Source organism: Solanum dulcamara, chromosome 8, assembly GCF_947179165.1.
Source record: "Solanum dulcamara chromosome 8, daSolDulc1.2, whole genome shotgun sequence".
Classification (NCBI taxonomy): Eukaryota; Viridiplantae; Streptophyta; class Magnoliopsida; order Solanales; family Solanaceae; genus Solanum; species Solanum dulcamara.
In genome coordinates this window covers 65,857,602-65,870,162 of record NC_077244.1, presented here as the reverse complement: position 1 = coordinate 65,870,162, position 12,561 = coordinate 65,857,602, and positions in this window count along the sequence as shown.

Below are 12,561 nucleotides of genomic sequence, written 5' to 3'. Positions count from 1 at the left end.
CGTTAAGTATGAACAAATATGAGAAGGTAACTTAAGGAGATCTATGACTTTTACTTGGGAAGTACTTCTCTATTTGGTAGGGCAATCTGTAGCTTCTCTTTAAAATCAAGAAAGTCTTATTTACTACATTTGATTTGCCAATTAAATTATTTTGGAATATAATATTGAGATTATAGTTCTGAAATTAATTTATCTCATTTAGAATATGGGATAAAAATAATTCAAAGTTTAATAGGATAAGATGTGATATTTCAGAATTAAGATTGAAATTAAATTTATATTGTATTTATTTGACAACACAAATTTATTCAAGACAAATTTATTGTCAATCAAACACAATATAAAATTAATCTCAACTTTAATATTGAGATATGACACCTTATTTCAAGTACAAAACAATATCATACATTAATATTATTTCTTGGGTCGTATATTCCCTTGAATTTTTTTATATACTTAATAAGTATTAGTTTTTGTCTTTTAATAATGGAAAATCTTCAGAATAGTACCTTACCTAATTTACATAAAAATATAGCGCAAACTTTACTTTGCAAATTTTTAGCCCAAAATTCAATTCGATATACAATAATATACATTCGGTATACAACAATATGAAAAACTTTCATATTTTATTTTTACCAAAATGTTTAAAAATTTGATATACAATATTATATACCCAATATATTGTACAACCCCGTGAATTTTCACAACGTGGGGTCTGGGAATACCCAATATACTGTATTTTACAAAATTATAAGAGGTGATATACACTCATATACAACAATATATAATTGTATACACTATTATTAAAAAATGGAATTCGTCATTCTTCTTGAATCCAAGCATCACATTCACAAAAACTACACCAAATCACCCAAAAAATTAGATTTAGGCTCTTCAATACGGAACTGATTTTTTGTAATAATACTCACTTGAAACAAAACATATTTGTGAAAATTCATTTTTTAAATTTTGAAACGTCGAACTTCAACAATGGTTGAACATCAATCATCTGTTGGATTTGTGAAAGAAAAATGTAACAAAAATATGTTGTTAACAATAGTGAAGTTTCATTATAAAGCAAGGTGGAAAATAAATATTTTTGGTAAGTCTATTAAGATGGAGATCTGTAATACCCCAAAAATTATCAAAATACCTCAAAAGGATAGCACGCTCGCATAATATATCATCTCTAACTTTTTTGGCCAATTTGAGGCCGGAATATCGATAAGGGGGAAAAATCATGTGAGAATGTGGTCTCGATTGAATATTAGGCCAATCATATCAAAAGATAATTTTTTGGGGTAAAATTGCATTTGCAGAAAGGTGCGCGACCAGTCCGCTTCGCGGACCTGCTCCCCCACAGTGCAATTTTCCCAAAAATTTGGCCAAAACTCAAAATTGGCTATAAATCGCATGTCAGGAATGTGATTTAAGAGTTGTTCATAAAATGCATTCCTCGAATGCGATTTATATGTATCTTTTGGTCAGTTTTCAATTTTAATGAGGGGCGTTCTGGTCTTTTTCGCATCTCAGCTATACTTAACCTACGATGTTTGGGACTAAAATTCATCCCTTATCAGTTTCTAAAGGGGTTTTTCTCACATTAAACACCCAAAACTTTTTAGAGCAAGAATCGGAGAGAAGAGGAGAAGCTAGGGTTCAAGAGTTTCAAGCCAAGTCTTTGATTTTCGCTCAAATAATCTTCATTCAAAGTATGTAAGGCTAATCATAGCGTTCGATTGAGTTCATCCACACACCCTATATCTAAATTCTATCGTTAATAGTTGAGTTGAGGTTTAGCCCTAGTTCTTTGAGTTCCGAATGAGTAATGTCTTCATTCATTGAGTTCTATCATTTGTATTTTATCCATTGATGGAGTTTTTAAAGAATGATTTGTGAACGTTTTGCATTAATTAAATTATGTATTATTTTAAGTTTAAAGAATGACTATTTTCATCTTTGATTAAGAAAGAGTTTGAGCATGAGTTGAGTTTGAGAAGTCTCTTAATTATTATTTTGAGCCTGAGTTTGGAAAATTTCTTAATTATTATTTTGAGCATGAATTTTAGAAATCCCTTAATTATTGTTTTGAACTGAGTATTTTAAGTATAAATGAGTTAAGCATTATTACATTAAAACATCTATTTTGACATTGAGTTGAGAAGTTAAATTATACTTTTATTTTTAAATGCATTCATTGAGTTGAGATTATATATATTTTAAAGAAAAGATATGAGTTGAGTTTTGAGCTAAAGTCCAAAAGAGACTAAATGAGTTAATTGAGTATTTTATTCACTATATGGGCATAATAATAAAGTATTTTGGGTGTAATATTGAACACCGATTTGGGTAAGAGTAGAGGACACTTAAACCCCATAAACTACTAACCAGTGTAGGACAGAGGATATGTGTAATAATCCGATTCGTCGTTAGTTAAGATTAAAAAAAAATGCAAGAAATTTACTCGACTGGGTCCCACCATCCCGCCAGAGCGGTATGGTCCCGCCTTAGCAGCGCCGCTAGAGCGGAAATGTGGCTGCCAGAGTGGGATAACGTGGGACAGAACTTAAGATGCAATTTTCTTATTTTCCCCACTTTTTCCACGGATAGGTGATAGGCGAGGGTTATTGCAAAAAAACTCTCCAAAAAGATTGCTCTTGACTTGGAAAGAAGAGGGGAAGGAATTTCAGCATTGGAAGGTTTTCAACCAGTGGAATTTAGTCCAGTCTTGCCCGTAGAACATCTGGAGCCAATGATTTCAGTTGTATTATCTCTCCACAGTTGCTTCACACCTAGGTAGGCTGGGTTTCTCTTTTTCTGAGTTGTAAATCTATACCCCTTGTATAGTATAGAAGGAAATTTTAATGAGAAATCGTATAGTTTAGTTGTGGGTCATGGGCCACATGTAGAAATTTCAGTTATATTAGTGTTATTTTCGAATGTGACCTGGTTAAGAAGGAGTTGTAATAATTGTGAAAGTTTATTGATTGTGATATTAGTGTGTATAAATGGTTAGATTATAATGGGAATAATAGTGTGTGCAAAGATATAAAATACGTAGATATTGAAGATAAACCTTAAGGATTTAGTAGTGTAGGCGATGGTTTATTTCCTGTGTTTGTTTCATGTACTTGTTGAGTTACTTGTAATATGCATAGGTGTGTATGGATAGGGGAAACATGCTAGACTTTATGCAAATGATCACTTGCTGGCTTGTTTTGTGATGAACATGTTCTTGGTGATATAATATTGTCTATTATTGATAGTTTGTGATTGATTTGCATAATTGGATTAGGTTTCATGTTTCGACACATATATGGATTGAATATCACATTCTGATATGTATTTGAATTGGGTGTCATGTTCTGACATATTCTTGGATTAGGTGTCACGTTCCGACACATATGCGACTGGATTGAGTCCCTTAAAAGGGCAAGTATGTGTGTGTGGATGGTCCCATGAGAGCACCTGATGATATCTATATTTTCATGTAATAATAAGGTTAGTGGTAAATGAGTCATAAAAAATTATTTTATAAAGAAACTCGTGAGTTAAGGCATGTTAGTTATAAAAATAGTGAGCTTGTATAGTTTTACTAAAGGGTAAGATGGTGGACAGTGTCAGACTTCGATGTGACATATGTGATGTATTATTTATCCTATCTTTATAGGTTTAGAGGTGGAGGTTGTTGGTTAGAGAGAATTGTTCTCATTGAGGTTTTCCCCATCGTAGTTGTCACTAAAAATTGGGGTTAGTTATGAGGTATGGTTATGGAATGGCTAGGTTCTTATGTTGTGAGACGATTGGATCAAGACCCGTGGTAATGGGGTGGAACCATTAAGTGGATAAGGCTGTTAGATGGTAATTGATGGAGTGAAGTGAGTAGTAGAGTGGTGAAGACTATAAGAATGACAGTAAGGAGTTCACCTATTTAGCTAGTTGGACAGGTTTATGAAGTTAACTTATCATGATCTCTCTTATTTTTCTGTTCATATACTATGTGATGGGTATCAACTTGAACGATGATGCGTATCAGTATGTGTTGTTTATACTGATACTACTTTTGCTATACTACTAGGCACAGTCTGATTGTAGGGTCAGTTATGACTTTTAGGTGAAGACAGATGTGATTCTCCAGCAGCTTCTATTTTCCTTCCTTATGGTGAAAGTTGTGTCATTGTTCATTTATTATGTTATCACTCTTAGAAGCTCTTGTACCTATTTTAGACTAGTATCCAGGAGGTTTGTTATGTGTTATTTTTGTACAAGTGTATTACTACAGATTTCTATAAACTTTTGACTTAATTACTCAAGTTTTGATATAAATTCCGCAATGTTTTTCATGTAAGAGGTTAAGGGTTCTCCTACTTATGTCTTAGAGTGGGTGTCCGCATGTTCCGGTAGGTTGGGTCGTGACTATATGCCTCTGTAAGTCCCAAAACGATGGATTTTGAGTAATTTTAGATCAATTGAGTTTGAACGTCCTTTACCCTAGCAAGGTATTGGACGGTTGCGACAACGACATTTCTTAAGCGTTGTATTCTCACTAGCTCATAAGTGATGGTTGTCGGTTCGAAAAACTTCCCAAGAGAAAAATATTATATTTTTATATATTGAGTTGCATCTCTTATTGCATATCATTTAAAGTATTTTACTATTTTACTTCATGCTTTATTAAGTTGAATCATTCCAAAGTGAGTCCTTTGAGTTGAGTTGAGTATCTTTGAATAAGTTTCCTTTCAACTATATTACATAATCGTACATTTTATGTACTGATGTCATTTGTCCTACATCGTTTTATGATGCAGATATGGGTATTAAAGATCATCAACAGGTGTATCATTGAGGATCTACTTCTTCGATTTTGGTGAGACCTCTTTGCATACGGAGGAGCTCCTTTCTTTCGAGTCATTCCTTTATTATTTAGTAGTTCTTTGAGGTAGCCGTGGACTTGTCTCGGCACCTTTTTATGAGTTAGTTAGAGGCTTGATAGACAGAGTAGAATTAAGTAGAATGATTCTTTTAGAGACTGTTTTTAAACCATAATTTCATTATTGAGTTTATGACACCGAGTTACATTATATTTTGAGTGTTTTTAATCTATCATTTATTTATTGATGATGTTGTTTCTAAATGCCCACTTGAGTTAATTATCTATTGAGTCGAGTCTTCCGCTGAGTAATTGAATGAGTGATTAGACCAAGTGATTCGCTTGCGGCTAGAGATGGTCTCCAAGTGCCGGTCATGCCTAAGTTATCCTCTCGGGGCGTGACAAGATCAAATGTGCATTATTGAGATGATTTTTGAAATAGAAATTCAGTCCCATTGAAAGTGGAGTAATTGGGTCTATTCGATCTTTTATGGTAGAAGGAAGCAAAAATAAGTTATCTTTAATTTGGGTTTGTAAAAGAAAAATTAATAAAAATCTATTATTAGCAATAGTGTAATTTTATTATGGACGAAGGCATGAACTTGGGTCAACAGTCCGACAACGTCAAATAACTCCAATATTTCCCGATTAGTTGAAGAGTGCAAAACTCTATCAATATAAATACTTTCATTTAACATACAATTACTCTCTTTTATACTGAATGATTGGAGAGTTATAATATTTTTTGTCTCAACTCTCTCTCTCTCACTACACCTATATCTCAAGTATAAACATAATACTATTTTCTTTTTTCATCTAAAATATAATATTTTTTGTCTTTCTTATCTACACAACACAAGGAGAAAGCATCATTTATATAGGCATAAGATTGTTTTTCACAAATAAATGTTAAGAAAGTAGATAGTAATTTGAGGCATATATAGTAAACTAATTAATAGGAAATAATGAGAGAACATGTCATAAATAGTGGTTGCATGAGTTACAAAAAAAATAATAACATCACTTTCTCTACTTTATGTCTATTAACATATCATGTACTTTAATTTAATATTAAAATACAGGTAAACCCCAACAATTGTTATTACCCAGACTTCCTTTAGAGGGAGGAGTCAAATGAATGAACTGAGATGCATTTGAATTGGTTAAATACGGGCAGCCAGTTTTTACTACTGTTTAAATAATATTCAGTTATTTGGATTATTTAACTCGCAGTCAGTATTGATATTAATCAGGCAATAAAAGCATGTATGTTCTTCATTTTCCCATTCTTTTCCTAGTATTATATTTTCTCTGTTCACTTTCATTTATTTATTATACTAAAAATAAATTTTTATTTTTATTTGTACATTTTAACATATTAAAAATATATATTTTTAAGTGTAAAATAATTAACTAATTAATTTATGATGTAACATCAAGTCCATGACCAGGCGTTTATCACCAACCACCAAACCAAGAAAAAGAAAGATCATATTGTTGAATTAACAATGAGTCTAACCATAAAATGTCAAATTAAAGATCTAGTTAAGTCAAGATTCTCTAATTACTTATTTTGAAAATATTTTTGCTAAAATAAAATCTTGGAATAATACTTATAGAGAATAATAGTTTGACTTTAGTCTATTCATTTGAGAAGTTATTTTTTAAATTTCAATATTTGATAAGCAAATCGTGTTTGACTAATTTTTCAAAACCTACTTTAATGTTAATTACGAAAGAAACATGTACAAATTCATTTTACAATAAATGGATTGTTTTAAAAAAAATTACTTTACAATTAATAGTTTTTAAAAGGAAAAAATGGTTTTAATTTATTCTTTGGATACTTCAAAACAAATTTATTTCATAAAAATATGTCTAAGTTGTTCGGGATTTGCTAAGATTCGCAAAAGTAAAGAGTTCGGGAAAAAAAATACATGGTGCAGAGGGAGAAGGAAAATAATATTTTAGTGTTGTCTTTTCTTGAAAATTACTAAAGAGGTAAGTATCGTAAATAAAAATTAGTGATAAGGTTACATAACAATAATATATCTAGTGAAATGTTATTATGTGGGTCTGTAAAAAATAAAGTGTACGCAAATTTTATCAAATATAGAGAGACTATTTTCAAAAACACTCAAATTAGTATTAGTGATAATGTTATTTTTATTTTGAAATAATCCATTTTTTGCTTTTGCATGATTCGAGAGAGAAGATATAATTTATGAAAAATTACACGGATTGACAAACATTACTACTATAATTACGTGATAAGGGTATAGTTTCAATTAATTACACGAATTGGCTATAGTTTAATGAAATTTGCTATTATATAAATCTAGGGGCTCATATATAAATCTGTAAGCGAATATACAAATTTCTAAAGCAAATCTGGAAGCGAATATACAATTCTGAAAGTAAATATATACAATTTTTTTGAAAATTCAATTTGTATAATGCAGCGAGATATACAAACGAAAAAATTCAATTTGTATAATGTTGCGAGATATACAAACGTTAATGACCATAACAAATATAAATATAATTATGGAGAGTAATTATGAAAACAATATCCATAAGAAATTACTAAGTTTAATATGTTTGTCATTTCTTAAATTTTCCACATAATTTATAACTTCTCGCCAAACGGTTTTTTTTTTCTTGCTGTACGTAACTCAAAATAGCTTCACGTGCGTTTTGGCCAATTTTTTCAATAGTATTTTCTTTCAAATTATTTTTAAAAAATTTCTTGAAAGCTCAACCAAATACATAATAATTTTTAAAATAAACTATGTTAAAAGCAGGCTCGCCATAAATAAATACAAGTAAAGCATGAGCACTTTCGAGTGGAAAAATCGATTGAACGTAGTCGGGGTTTACCAATGAGAAATTGATGAAAACTCAAGTGTGACGGAAAATACATGGATATTGATAATCGATTAATCGACGAGACCTCACTTTGATTAAATTATGTCAATTTTTTTCGGACAGTCAAAGAAAAGAAAATTAAAAAAAAAGAGAGAATGTTTTTATTAATATTCTAATTAAGAAATATCTATATTAAATATTGATGTAAAGTGAAATTGAATACCATCACTGTAAATATTTATCCTTAATTATCAGTATATCAAATTAAGCAATTGAAACTTATTAATGAAGTGTTTCTCATGAAATTGTTTATTAAAAATAAATGTCTCGTAATTTATTTGCACGTGATGTATGCATTACGTTTAGTTAACTTCATATATATATATATTTATTTACTTATTTATTTCAAGTAATATCGTTTTGTGGCAAGCTGCTATAATTACGATGATAATACCTAGGGGTGTACATGGACCGGGTTGGTTCGAATTTTTTACAAATCAAACCAAACCATTTGTGTCGGGTTATTAAATCTATAAACCAAACCAAACCAATAAAAGTAGGGTTTTTCGATATCAATTTTTCTCGGGTTTTTCGTTTTTTTTTTGGATTTTTCGAGTTTTTTCGAATTTCTCGGATTTTTCATAGTATCTAATAAAAAGCATAGAGCAGTGCTTATTAAAAAGAGTTCTAGTACAAAATATCAACATATAAGATGGAGGCAGAACACTGTTTGAAGTTTTAACTTTATAAGATGAACTTTTTTTGTATATTATTTAGATGGGCTTCTCAAGTTCAAATCTAAATGTAAGAAAGAAAACAAAAATTATGAAAAAAAATTAAAAAATATTTATAAATTACATTTTAATAAATATTTTTATGTATAACATAATTTAAAAGTAGTATATCTATAGTTGGGTCGGTTTGGGTTCGGTTTGATTATTTTTAGTTAAAACCAAATCAATCCTATAATGGCCGGATTTTTTTCCAAACACCAAACCAAATCACTAGTCAATTTTTTTTTTCCGATTTGATTCGATTTATCAATTTGATGTGATTTATCGATTTGACCTGTACAGCTCTAATAATACCAATCATTTCATCCTTGAAATCCATTCTAATGAAAAGGTCAACAGAGGCATAATGTATATATATAATCCACAAATCTTTCCATACCATATGTAAATTTATGAAAACCAAACACTCAATTATGTTGAGTAAGCATCTTTGACATAATTATCCTGTCATATGAAAGTTGGTAAGAGTTTTTTCATAGTTTTGGACAATCATCACTTCAATTAATTTTTAAGATGAATTAGAGTTTAGATTCCAAATATATTCATTTTATAGCTCATTTTAATTTTAAGTTCACCCAATAACAAACTCTCATATTATATTATAAAACATTTATTTGAGCTAACGACGATATAAACAATTTCACTTAATTATCTTACGTAACATGATTTCATAATCTCTCTCTCCTCTCAATATCTTCTTCGCCGGTAAACCGTCCGGCTGCCACCGTTTCCCTTTTTTCCACAAATAAGAGTGTGTCAAGGTGTCCAAGAGTGTGAATGTGTGAATTTCCTAAGTTATCTTCAAATAAAAAAGTGATTCAATAATTACTTCCGAAATCAAACTATTATACTAAGCTAGAAATTTTATCGAACGCTCGAAAGGAATGAAAATTAAGGTTTTTTTTTTAATTATAAGAGGGATCGGAATTATAGCCTCAATATGGCATATCTAGTTCATAAACATAACTATCTAGCTCAAATATATAAGATCTTATTCCATGCTCTATTTCTTACACTTTATTATTCATTTCTTATTCTTGATCTATTTCTTGCACTTTATAATTCATTTCTTATTCTTGATTAGTTATATTCTTTTCTCTTTTCTTTTTTTTACTTAGCCGAAAAAGAAAAGGAATTACGCAATTTTCCAAAACATGTCATATTGAGGCTACAATTTCTCATATAGCATCGAGATGCCACCGGTCTAACAAACCCCCGGTGGCATCCACACTCTGTTGTTGATGTTGTTTCATGGGTCCTGATACTAACCTAGCCCTAAATCTGATTAAGACGACGTTTTTATACATTAAAATTTCATTAATCCATTTTCAAGTCCAATTTATATTTTTTTTTAAAAAAATTGGGGGTAGGGAAAGGAGAAACATGGGAGGAGTTACAAGGTGGAGAATCGAACCCTTACCAATAAATGAAAGTTCAAGGAGTCAACCAACTCAGCTATTAAGAATTTTCGCCCAATTCATATCTCATACAGAGAGAGAAAATAAATAGTGTAGATCTCCCATTGGTTTGGAGATATTGGATATTAAAGGCCACATATGGTATTCATTGACTTAGAAAAGGCTTACGATAAAGTTTCACGAGAGATACTATGGAGATGTTTGGAGGCTAAAGGTGTATCTGTGGCGTACATTAGGGTGATCAAGGACATGTATGAGGGTGCCAAAATCAGGGTAAGGACAGTAGGAGGGGACTCAGAGCACTTTCTAGTTGTGATGGGGTTGCATCAAGGATCAACTCTTAGTTCATTTTTATTTGCCTTGGTTATGAATGGATTGACGCGACAAATTCAAGGTAAGGTTCCATGGTGTATGCTTTTCGCGGACGACATAGTCCTGATCGATGAGACTCGTAGTGGAGTTAATGCTAAGTTGGAGAATTGGACACATACCTTAGAGTCTAAAGGGTTTAAGTTGAGTAGGACCAAGACAGAGTACTTAGAGTGCAAGTTTAATGAAACACCTCAGGATGTTAGCGCGGAAGTTAGACTTGGTGACCAGGCCATCCAAAAGAAAAGTAGTGTCAAGTACCTTGGGTCTATCATGCAAGGCAGCGGGGAGATTGACGATGATGTCACACATCGTATTAAAGAAGGATGGATGAAATGGAGGCTCACTTACAGTGTGCTATGTGACAAGAAGGTACCACCACAACTTAAGGGCAAGTTCTACAAAGTGGTGGTTAGACCGTCTATGTTATATGGGGCGGAGTATTGGCCAGTTAAGGTATCTTACGTTCAAAAGATGAAAGTTGTCGAGATGATAATGTTGAGATGGATGTGTGGGCATACCAGGAGCAACATGATTAGAAATGAGGCTACTCGGGACAAGGTAGGAGTTACTTCGGTGGAAGACAAGATGCAGAAAGTACGACTGAGATGATTTAGGAATGTAAAAAGGAGAGACACAGATACCCCAGTGCGGAGGTGTGAGAGGTTGGCCATAGATGGTTTTAGAAGAGGTAGGGGTAGGCCGAAGAAATATTGGGGAGATGTGATTAGACAGGACATGGCGTAGTTACAGCTTACCAAGGATATGACCTTAGATAGGAGGGTGTAGAGGACCCATATTAGGATAGAAGGCTAGTACAAAGTCTCGTTATTCTTCCTTATTAGTAGGCGCATTAGCGTACTATAATTTCTTGTGCTCTGGTTTCTGTTATTATATACTACTCTCTGTACTTTGATTACTTTATTTTATCTGTGTCACTTTCGTTATTTGCTTTCACATATCGCTTTGAACTTCTTATACTTCTTAGCAGTATCTAACCTTTTTTATGATTATGTTGAGCTGAGGGTCTCTCGAAAACAACCGTCCTACCATGGTAAATATTTGATCGAACTGTATTGTATATTATTGGAGTGGATTGTATGATACATGATTGGTCTTTGTCTAAAAATGTATCCTTACTTTAGACTTATGACACTTTGATTGGGTCTCTCTTATCTTTCTGAGTAAAGATATTTGAACCAACGTTATTCTTCCTTGAGGTATGTTTCATTCTGCCATATTACATACTCGTACATTTCATGTACTGACGTCTATTTGGACTTGCATCATTTCATGATGCAGAGATCGTCAATAGAAGCACCATTGAGGATCTATACACACTCAGCGTATTGGTGAGTCCTTCCCTACATTCAAAGGACACCGCTTATGTATTCTTACGTCGAGTTAGCCCTTTCCATTTTGTTTTGAGGTAGCCATGAATATGTCATTGGCATCAAATAGATAGTAGTGATAGAGGCTTCATAGACTAGATAGTGATGAATCGATTGAGTATTTTCTTTCTTTGAATTATTCTTGTCAAACTGTTTTTAACGACATAGGTTGGAGTTCAATTTGTTGGCCCATGACCTTTATTCTTTGAGTTAGATTAATGTTTTGAGTTGCCCACTAAATTATTTCTTTATTTTAAACTTCCGTTGGTTGATTGATATTGAATGGATGTGTGATTGGACCAAGTGGTTCGCTTGGGGACCAACAATGGTCTTCGAGTGCCGATCACGTCTAGGGTACTCTCTCGGGGCGTGACATCAAATACCGCCGAATTTTGAGGATTTTCGCAAGAAAAATTGGTGGTTCTTTGTATTGAATAAAAAGAAGACGACGAAACGTGCGTGTATTTTGGTGTTAAAGAATAAAGGGTATAAGGGTATAGGTATAGCAATTGGGGTCGTTTGGTATATGATGTTGTAAAGTTGAAAAAAGAAATTGGGAATTGTTATCAATTGGGTTGTGAAATAGGATATATTAAGAGTATATTATTATATGTATGTAGGATCTAATGGGTTGTAAGAGAGTTGGGTAGGTTAGTTTGGAAGATAGTTGTTAAAAATATATATATAGATGTGGTTATCATATATTGTCATGATTGTTATTGTATTTGAAAAAGATAAAGAAAAGATTAACGGAAATTAAAAGGAGAAATGAGTTGAATTTGGAAAAATGGGCCTCAAATTGGTCTAATTATGAACTGAAATAATAGGAAAAATCCAATTACATTAAA